This window comes from Aythya fuligula, chromosome 5, assembly GCF_009819795.1.
Source record: "Aythya fuligula isolate bAytFul2 chromosome 5, bAytFul2.pri, whole genome shotgun sequence".
NCBI classification, from domain to species: Eukaryota; Metazoa; Chordata; class Aves; order Anseriformes; family Anatidae; genus Aythya; species Aythya fuligula.
This window is the reverse complement of record NC_045563.1, coordinates 57,509,606-57,519,971: the sequence shown is the minus strand read 5'-3', so window position 1 is coordinate 57,519,971 and position 10,366 is coordinate 57,509,606. Positions and strand designations below refer to the sequence as shown.

Genomic DNA, 10,366 nt, shown 5'->3' with positions numbered 1-10,366 from the left:
GTTAAGCAGCTTGCAGACTGTGGCAATCTTGTTGTTTGTGAGCTTTAATCATTGATTTTTGCTTCGTTAATTTGGCAGTATTGGACATAGTAATTAGCGTTCTGATCCAACAAGTATTTGGGAAAGAGCACCCCGACGAAAATCCATCAGATGAGTGAATGTTGGAAAATGACCTGTGCACAGTTACTCAGCTTCTGAACTGAAAGTACTAAAGCATGAACTGACAATTATGATCTCTTCCTTTACTGTTTTTGGCTCACAATGTTAATTAAAATGGAGAACTCCAGATAGGAAGAATAATTTACCCACGGAAGAACTTGCGAATATGTTAATTTTCTTTTTAAGTTGATAGTACACCACAGGTAACTTACATTGGAAAGAATGGAAAGTGTTCCTGAAACCAACAAGGAGGGATAAGGTAGTAAGGTTTAATAGGCTTTGTTGCATAGAAATGGCTGGCTAACTGCTTGTTCTAAATAGGAAAGCATAACTGTCAGGCTGTTGGTTTATCTGGCATCTCGGCAGACACATCAGCTACTCTGAGTGTTTTCCATCCAGATTTGTTTTAGAAACTGTAGAGTTTTGTAGGCTTAGCCCCATACTGAACATGCCACTGGCCTTGTGGAGAGCTGGGATCTGAATCCCTTCTTTTTCCTTTGTCTTTTCCTCTGTCTTTTTTTATGTTTTTAATTTTTTCTCCTCATTTCTCCTTTCCAGAAGTGAGACATCTCCATGAACACGTCATTGTGACAGCGAAGGTGCTCCAAAGAGACACTGTGACTCTGCTTCTCTCAGCCACTGTCAAAAGCTGTGTGCAGATCTGAAAGTGCAACAGGGATCAATGGGAATCCAATATGGACAAAAAGGTACCCTGGTTAAATTCAAAGTGAGTTTCATAAACTGATTTTAGAAACTGTTTTTCTTTTAAAACATATCTTTCAAACAAGATCACAGTTTTGAATCTGCAGTAATGACATCACAAAAGATAGAACTGCAGCCAATATTTCTGATAGGGAAAAAAATATATGTAAATGGTAAATTTAAACTACCCTGACAGAAGAAGGCTTCTCAAGTGCAGAGTTTGGATTAACAGTAACTGACAGAAAAAATGACTTTTTAACGCACAGATTTTAAGATCACCTTATGGGAAAAGATGATACTAAAACCCATGGCAATCATGCATAGATTACTTCTGAAACTTGCATGTATTCCCAGTAAGTCCTCTCTAGATTCCATTTACCCTTTTTCTACTAAGCTTCCTGTCTGTATATGCCCCAGTAGAAAGAAATCTTCTAGACATTTACTGGCACAACTTTCTAATTAGGTTTATTGATAATTAATCTGCATAAATAAATACTAGTGACAGGACCCGCGGGAACGGGGTTAAGCTGAGGCAGGGGAAATTTAGGCTGGACGTCAGGAGGGGGTTCTTCACAGAGAGGGTGGTTGCACACTGGAACAGGCTCCCCAGGGAAGTGGTCACTGCACCGAGCCTGTCTGAATTTAAGAAGAGATTGGACTGTGAACTTAGGCACATGGTCTGAACTTTTGGGTAGACCTGTGCGGTGTCGAGAGTTGGACTTGATGATCCTTAAGGGTCCCTTCCAACTCAGGATATTCTATGATTCTATGATTCTATGATTCTATGAAATCCATGTGCAAAAACATCTCATTATCATTCCTTTAAAGCATGATATAGGGTGTTTGTTTATAGATCTTTTTCCATTTCATGTTTTCTGCTCTGTGCATGCTATGGTGAGATTGTGGGGATAGCTTCGTTAAATTTTCAAGTCAGTCTGTGCTTTAAAGCAATTAGTGCTTGATATATATGGCTGCATTGATGCTGACATTTGCCATTTGTACATAAAGATGTTATGACTGTAAGAAATATTTTGACACAAATATTTTTGTTTACAATGGCACAATTTTTATCATTTCTGTGTCTTTTTTTTTTTCCTCGTTACTTTCCGATTCTTGTCCAAGCACACTGCTCAGTGGCAGGAGGAATAACATATAGCTTGCAGACCATCATCTGCATTCTCTTTGCATTAGGTGTAACACTGGCATGAAAATCAGAGCCCTTGCTCCAATTTTTCCAGCTGTCTCTGTCTCCCTGTGATCTTTTTGTACAAATCTTCTGGCAAATCTTTGAATATGCAAGCTTATGTCCCTTTCTTGAGAGTACACGTGTCTCAAAACATGGGTACAGCTGAACAGAATCTTCATTTATTTATTTCCAGTACTTCAAGTGTGTTTAGTGATCTAAGCAAGTCCTTAAAACATGTATCTTCTTCCTGTGTCCTCTTGTTCCCAGATTTCTATGTTCGTCTGGTTTGTTTTCATTCAAAATGTATGAATAAAGCGGTATCAGGATCTTTCCACTGCCATCTTCAGGTCTTTATTTATAGAGTGCTTTCACAGCTTCAGGAATTGTTAACTTTTGGGCAATAAATGTCATCTTACTTCTGAGGTTACATTTGTTTTATTTTTCTTAGCAATATTATTGCTTGAAAACTGTAATATGTTTTCTATTTTGGTCTTTTTCTGTTGCCCCGAGGGACTTGAGCTATTACCAGGATTTGCATTGGCCATGGTGCTGTTCTTACTCTGCACATGGTTACGGGTAGACAGGCGGGAGTGCCAGGGCCAAACATGGTATTCTATTGGAAGAGCTCGTGCCAAGATTCAGGCTTGAACAATTTGGAGGAGACATGATGTCACTGTCTCCATAAAGTGAATTTGGACAGGAACAGCGCATTGTATTTTGGGTATGTGTTTCAAAAATAACAATGAAAATAACATCTTGTATGTTTCCCTAATTTCTGCATTTAGTCTCTGGTTTCACAGCCCTTGCTCTGCATTTCTTGTGTCCTAGTAATATTTCTGTTTCATTATTTTTCAAGCAGAGTTTGATGACACCGATTTAGCAGTTTCTCACAGTTCACTGCCTCAGTTTTCATCAAATTATACTTCTAGTTATACTAGACACCTTCATCATCAATTTCCATATGCCTCAAAGACATGCAGGGGCCAGTTTGCCAAGGCTGAACTCAAATGCTAGACAATAACTGGAATAGAGGATTTTTTTCCTGGGGCGTCTGAGTGTAGAATCCAACAGCACAGGATCTTTCAGCAGTGAACAAGCAGTTTCAGCCTGTACGCATTCAAAATCTAGACAATAGCTGCTATGCGATATTGATTTTAAAACATCAAATCAAGTGACAAAAATGGTAATTTATCAGAGATTATGCCTTAAGATCTTATCTGTTTCTTTCCAGAAACCTATCTTACACTAAACAGACCTGTGTGTGAATTCAAGCTTCGCTCTTTCACCATAGAATTTGGGCTTCATAAGCATCCTGTGTGAGTATCACGGAATTTGATTATTAGGGTAGTTAACACATAATGAAGACCTTGGCTTCGGGCTCTAGGTTTCCATGTGCTTTCAGATCAACAGTGGTGTTGTGGACATTCAAAGTGATGAGACTCCTGAAAACATGAAAATTTTTTCCTTCCTTTAGGAAGTCTTGTTCTTAGCTGCATGCTCAAAACGAAAAAGATCTTCATATTGGAATGCCTGTCCCCTTCTAAGGCTTTTCACTATAATTATCCTACAGTTCCCTACAATTTTCTATAAAGGGAACACACTCCTGGCCCAAAAGTAATTTGGAGTCCATAAACTGGAACTAGAATTAAGTGTGCTGGAGATTATGGTTGTAACTTCTGTCAAAAATGTAAGTTAATTATGCAAGGCATGAAGTGAAGCTGTGGTGTTTGTTTGTTTGGATGTAAAGAGGTTAACTGTGAGTAACTTGACAAAAGTCATCAGCAACAGCTGAATTAGCAGTTGGATCTGTAGTTTTAAAAAGAAAAATTCAAGATAGCCTAGGAGTGATACTCTCTTTTCAGCATTGCCATGTAGACTTCTTAATTTGTGCTGTGAGCTGAGGTCTGTTTCAGTTTTGCAATTTGCTTTCCGTGTGGAATTTTGACTGATGTTGAGAATTTCATAGGTAGCTTTCAGTACAATGGGGACCTTCTCTCAGGAACAGAATGATTTTTCTCCATCGACAGAGTTTCTACTCATCTGTAGAATGATCTGTAGATCTGTAATTTGCAGTGTGCGCTTCATGTGATAGAAACCCACTTCACTACACATTGTCTCTGAAATCAGAAGGACATGAGTAGAGGGAGGGTGTAGTCAGGAAGCTTCCTGATATTGCCTTGACTACTCAGAACTCCTGGGTATGAAGTTCATCTTACATCTCTGACCAGAAATGCACTGTGGACAGTCTGCCACAGGATGAAGCAATGTGTGTGATGAAAAGGGACAGCGGTTGTTGAGTAAGCGAAAGTTCAAGCAGAAGAGAGGTTCATCATTCTCTCTGCTGTAGTAGCTGATGCCTGTTTCCTGCCAGAACCTGAGGTTTGGGAATTATTTGGTACAATGGGATATGAGTGGCTGAACTGCAGTAGGAATAAACTGAAGACTTTCTGATGCATTGGCCTGGGCTGAATACATTGTAGACCAATTAGCTGATAAAAAGATCACTTGAGAAAATGTCATCTACCTTCTCCTAAACAGGCAAATCAATATCCAACAAATAGGATGTTTGACCACCTCACATTGCTTTCCTTATTTACTGCCACAGCTTGTTGACCAGAAGGTGAACACCAAAATCTTTTCCTTGTTGCGTGTCCTGAGCCTTCACTATCTGGGAGCAAACCTAACTGTTCCCGCAGTAATATCTTTGTAATCACTGCCATGCATCAAACAGTACTTGCATCTTTATGTACATACAAAGCTGAAGTCACTGCCTGCTCTGTTATGAAGGAATAAATCACCCAGACATCCTTCTCAATTTTGAAAAATTTCAGATCCCCCCAAAACTTAATAGGAATGGGTTCTTCTCTAGCTACCTTGACTAGCAGTTAGACTGGGAGATTTTAGAAGGGCAAATGATTCACCTACAGCTTTTTTGCATCAGTTTTCATTTCTACAGAGAGCAAGTAGGAAAGTTCCAATCAAATATTTAATTTAATTTAATAGGGGCAAGGCGGCAGACAACCATTATCCTGTGACAATGTTCTGGTCCATCGAATATAAAAAGAATGCCCAGGGGACAACTGATGATATTTCCTTCAGTAGTCTTACTTGATGCTCTATCAGCATTATAATGATGTGTTCCTCTCCGTCTGCAGATTTCTGACAGAAGGCTTCAGTTTTACTTCCTTAAGAGAATTGTCCTTTTGCTGAAAAAGCTGGGGCACTTCTTTGGAGGGGCCATGGTTTCTTCCTCAGGATGTAGTGTTTGCTGGAGTGCTGAACTGGTTAGTGTACGGGCCCATATAGTGAGAGAAAAAGTCAGATAAAAAAATGGTAACAGCAGAGCCTACAAAAATCTAAAGCCAAGGAGTATTGTATTTTTTTTTTATATATTTTTTTTTAGGGTTTAATTTTTTGTTAGTTCTATTCTTTGATTTTCTACGTGAAAGCAACTCCAAGTGATACAAGAACAATGTGTATCTTCAAAGCTCGAATCCTGGTTTTGTTTGCTTGGTTTGGTTTTATATCGGGTACTGTGTTCTTCTGTTGGATGCCTGGTGTTGGGCAGCAGGCACACCAAATACTTGATGACTTTCAGGCTACAAATGGAGGAGGAGAGCAATAGAGAACTGTTCATCTATCCAGCTACATTGTGCAAATTTGAGATGTAGTATTTGCTCGGTGGGGCATAAAGGCTAAGCTAACATGGTGTTCTCCAGTTGTCTTCTGTTCTGTACTTACTGGAGAATTGTTGCTTCAATGAGGGGAACGAGCCCGTTAAAAATCCAATTTTTGGCAGAATCGCTGCGGCACGTGGTGAAATACGCTCAGTCTAGTGACTTCAGTGTAGGCTGCCACCAGTGGATGCCCACTGGATCAATTTCTGCTTTCTTGAAATATGTATTGTCTAGCGCTGTAGGTAATTTACTAGTGCACCACCATGCCCCAGTCTCTGAAAGCTGAAACTGAGTTCTCTCTGCAATACAAATGAGAACCCTCATTGCTGTTGTCTTAAACTGGCCAAAAATCCAGGTAATGCATGTACTGAAACCAAACCAAACAAAAAAGGAAAGAAAAGAAAAAAAAAAAAAAAAGCCAAGACCAAACAAACAAAAAGGTTGCAAAAAAAACCAAACAAACAAACAAAAAAAACCAACCCTCTGATACTGTGTCCAGACTCAGAGATAATGTGTATCAGTGGCCTTTTTCTGAAACCATAACATAGTGTGCGTCCCTCTTGCTCCTGCACTGCTGACTGGAGTGCCCCGTGTTACGGTAGTGAAAGCTTTCAAGAGACTGTTTTGAACTGGGCTGGGGAAACTGAACTGCTTTAAAAGCTTATTTGGAGGAGGCTTTTTTTGAAAACATTTTTTTTTTCTTATGTGGTTTGTGTCCTTAAAGAATGGGAGCAAAAAAATAAATGGTAAAGGAGTGGAGGAGTTGTGGAAACAACCTCGAAGTAGCACTGTCAATCATTTTATACTGTGAAACATGGGCTTGTAATCAGCTCTTGCTTCCTTGGGTCAGATGTTGGAATATTCTTGAGATACCTTACTCTGTGAGTAGCTTCAACACATGATATGCAGCAAACCATGGAGCACAGTAAGGCACCACATGATAGAGTACATCCTAACCGGGTAGGATCTCAGTCAGGCTAATACTGCAATCGTAGACTGATGTCACGATGTGCAGTTGGAAAGTTGTGTGTGTGGTTTGTTTATTTTTTTTTTCTTTTCTATGTAAAAGATTAAAAGGTGTCCACAGATATTTAGGGAAGGTTTGTACAAAAGTGAAAATCAAAGTGAGACAGGCTTCCCTAGTTCACTCTGAACTGCTGTGTGTGTATCTCAAAAGTTTATAGTTTTTTTCTTGTGCTTGGCAGAAACTGGAGATGATAATACCTATGAAAGTACTATCAGAGATTGCAGGATAGGTTTTGGAGAATCTGTATGCTTTTCACGACACTGTAGCATTTCATAATTTTTAATGTGCATCAGCTGCATCTGTGCATTTGATGATGCTTGCCTTGGATTTGTAAAAGAGAAAGAAAAAAATCCAGAACAAACTGAACGTGACTGCAGTTTCATGTATAATACACACTTGAAACGTTATGAATAGGAAGTATTAAAGTAAACAAAAGCTGCTTGTTCACTATTTTAAGTTTCACCCAACTAGAAAAATCAGTCCTGTGACACAATAAACAGCTTCTTTACTTTTTAATTTTCCAAATTTCTTTGAGATCCTCTTGTCAAGTGTGTATTTGCTAGTAAGTCCATGTTCCAGCCACAATAAAGACATTTTCTTTTTCTGTACTTACATACTTGCATTTTGAGGCTGCTCTTTTGAACTAGAAAGGAAAGGCAGCAAAATAGAACTCTTTTCCTCAGAAAAGCCTGTAATCAATTTAAGGAAACAATTTTTCCCTCTTGTAGCAACTCCACAGACAATGCACTGCTAAAAGTGGGTAGTTTGGAACACACAGTGTTCTTGGGGAAACTGAAAACAAGCAGTTTGTTAAAAGGAAGAATTTCGTTATGTGCTCTTGTCAGAAAATGTTTCTGAGTTTGTGGAGTCGCTTATTAGAAACAGTGCTCCCAGTGCCTGTGTTACAGCTGAACGTGCAGGATCGTGAAAAAGGTGTGACCTTGGAATCAGGACCCACGCTTGATTCATGGTGGCAAAAGCCAAGCGAGGCTAACTTTGAAGCCATACACTTTATTTTATGTAAGGACTAGTAAATTAGGTAAATGCTTATTTCAGTACGAGGACACCGAGACGCTGGGGTAATGTGTCTGATCTGTCTCTGACTGTACAAGCTATCAGAGAGGAGGTCTTTGAGCTTTCAGTCACCTTACCCATATTTCCTCCTCATTCTTCCTTCTGTGCCAGAAGCTCACATTTGTAGTGCTGAGGGCTCTGGATGCAGTACGAAGGCAGACACAGGAAAAGTCCTGCTGCTGCGGCTGCGGAGAAGGGGCACAGCCGGTTCTGTACGGAACCCGCTCACCCTCACTCCCCATATTTTTATATTGAAGCAGGCAGTGGCACCAAGGAAGCTATCCTGTCCCCTTTGTGTCCTCAGTTGCTCATCCTGCCCCCTGCCTCGTTGCAGCACAAGTGTGTGTGCAGTCGTGAGGTGGAGGGGTTGCGGAGACGGATGGGTGAGGAAACGGGCTGCGTTTCCCCGGTGCTGATCTCCGTCCCAGGTGGGGTTCCTTGTTCTTGCACAAGGACTCATGCAGGGACAGAAGGTGGCTGAGTGCCGGATGGCTTATTTTCCAGCAGCATCAGGGGCAGGCAGTTAAATATATTTGTGAAACTATGGCCGCAGCCTCCATGCCAGGCAAAGATTCCCTGAAAACATTGCTTCAGTTTGGTGAGGAGGACGAGTAACTGTGGGCCGTTTTGTCAGAAACAGGAGAGGAGGAATTTCCCTTTGCTGGTTCACAGCGTTTACTTCTATTAAAAGGGAAAATGGCAATAGAAGGTCAGAAAAATCTGATGTCAAATTGGAAAAAAAGAAAAACAAAACAAACCATGCAATGTATTTTTTTTTTTCCAGGCTGATTTTTCGTAGTTTGCTGTGCTTCTAGAGGGGACCATCCATCCTCGTGGGTTTCTGTCTGACAATACCCCGGACCCTTCTCATTGTTTTCAGCAACAAAGGAAAACCTGCCGAGTTGCCATGCATATCCAAAGGTTGGTCAGAGTCAAAATTATTTATTTAGCATACGTGGGGCACAGCGTGCTTTGAGCAGCCTGCTAGGAGCTTTCATTTTTTTTCCGTCAGCTCCTTTTGGCTGTTTTTCCCTTGCACTCTGCGGCTGTGGGGAAGTCTCCCTTCCCATTTGTTTCTGGGAAGCAGGAACCCCAACACGGCTCCTCTCCACTTCTTCACTTTGTCCCTGTTGCGGCTCTTGCCACAAAATGTGGGTTTTGAAAGGAAAAAAAAAAAAAAAAGGAAACAAACAAACAAACAAACAAAAAAAAAACACCAGCAGGCTCCCTGAACACGCAGAAACCCCCTGCTTACCCTCATCCCAAAGGGTATCGCTGCCGGGCGCTGCTTTTTCCCTCCCGGCGGCCGAGCTTGGCTCAGCCACCTCAGGAGCCGGCTGCGGGGAGGCGCTGCCCGCCCGGAGCCCCGCGGGGGGCTGTGGGGCCGCTGCCCCTCACCCTACATCGCCCCCCAGGGTTGGGGCTGGGGTCGAGCCCCGGGGCCCGGCCGCTGCTCGGGGCGGCCTGTGCGGCCGGGCTGGGCGGGGGGAGGCTGTGCCGCACTTGGGAAATGGAAATGCAGCAGCGATTCCTCCCTCCCTCCCTCTCTCCCTGCCTCCTTCCCTGCCTGCCTGCCCGGGGGGGTGAAGTGCAAGGCGGCGGGAGGAGCCGTGTGTGTGTGTGTGTGTGTGTGTGTGTGCGTGCGAGCAGCGCTCCGTGGCCGCCGTGTTTCCTGGTGCCTGCTCCCTGACCCCAGTGGCAGCCCCGCTCACTGCACCGCGCCCGGCCCCGCTCCCGGCCTCCTCCCTCAGCCCCGGCCTCGGGCAGCGCCGAGGGCTCAGCCCCAGGCTCTGCCCCCGCCGCCCCATGGAGCGGCCCCGCCGCCCGCAGGGAAGAAGGTGAGCGGGGACCGGGGGGGGGGTGGTTGGGGCTGGGAGGCACAAAGCGCCGGGTTACAAAGCGGCGGGGCCGTGCCGTGCCACCGGCGGCTGCGGGGGGGCGGCTCCAGCCTCCTGCACACAATGACCCGGGCGAGCCCGGCGTGACCGCCCCCGAGCCGGGTCGGGTCGGGGCGAGCCGGGGGTGCGCGGCGGCGCTGAACCGGCCCTGCCCGGGCCGTGCCCCCGCTGCCCTCCGCGCCCGGAGGGGAGGCCAGGCCGGGCCGAGCTGGCAGCCGGCCCCCCCCCCCGGTGTCCCCGTCCCCCTCCCCAGGCGGTGCAGCCCCGCTGTATGGACGGGGGGGGGGACACACACACAGCGCTGCAAACTTTGCTCGCAGCAGCCGGCGCGCAGCGGAGCCGCGGGGATGGCGAGGCGGGGGCAGGGCAGAGCCCCGCAGAGCCGGGCTGGGGGCGCGGGGCGCGGGGCGGGGGCTGCGGCACACGCCGGGACGGGGCCGCGCCGGAGCCATTGGCCGCCCGCAGCCATCAATCAGCGGGGGCCGAGCCCGGAGCCCCGCGGGGCCGCGGCCGGGGCGGCCCCGGGAGCCCCAAGCGGCGGCCGGAGGTGTGGGGAGCGGCCGGGGCCCGGCGGGGAGGGCGGGGGGGGGGGGGGGGCGAAGCGGGGCCGGCCCCCCGGGCTGGGGGGCTGGGGAGGGGGGAG

The 10,366-nt window shown here is 45.3% G+C and overlaps 1 protein-coding gene across 4 annotated transcripts in view; it reads left to right on the top strand.

The window, feature by feature from the left end:
• The first annotated feature begins 721 nt into the window (after positions 1 to 721).
• MPPED2 (metallophosphoesterase domain containing 2) overlaps positions 722 to 10,366 on the top strand; it is a 106,839-nt gene continuing 97,194 nt past the window's right edge. The window contains exons 1-2 of one of the 4 annotated variants that reach the window (XM_032188856.1): positions 722 to 866; positions 8,610 to 8,746. The gene's annotated coding sequence lies outside the window, so the exon portion shown is untranslated. Of the gene's footprint in view, positions 887 to 8,609; positions 8,747 to 9,505; positions 9,664 to 10,251; positions 10,271 to 10,366 lie in introns of those variants that run through there. The other 3 variants (XM_032188854.1, XM_032188858.1, XM_032188859.1) reach the window with 3 other exon arrangements.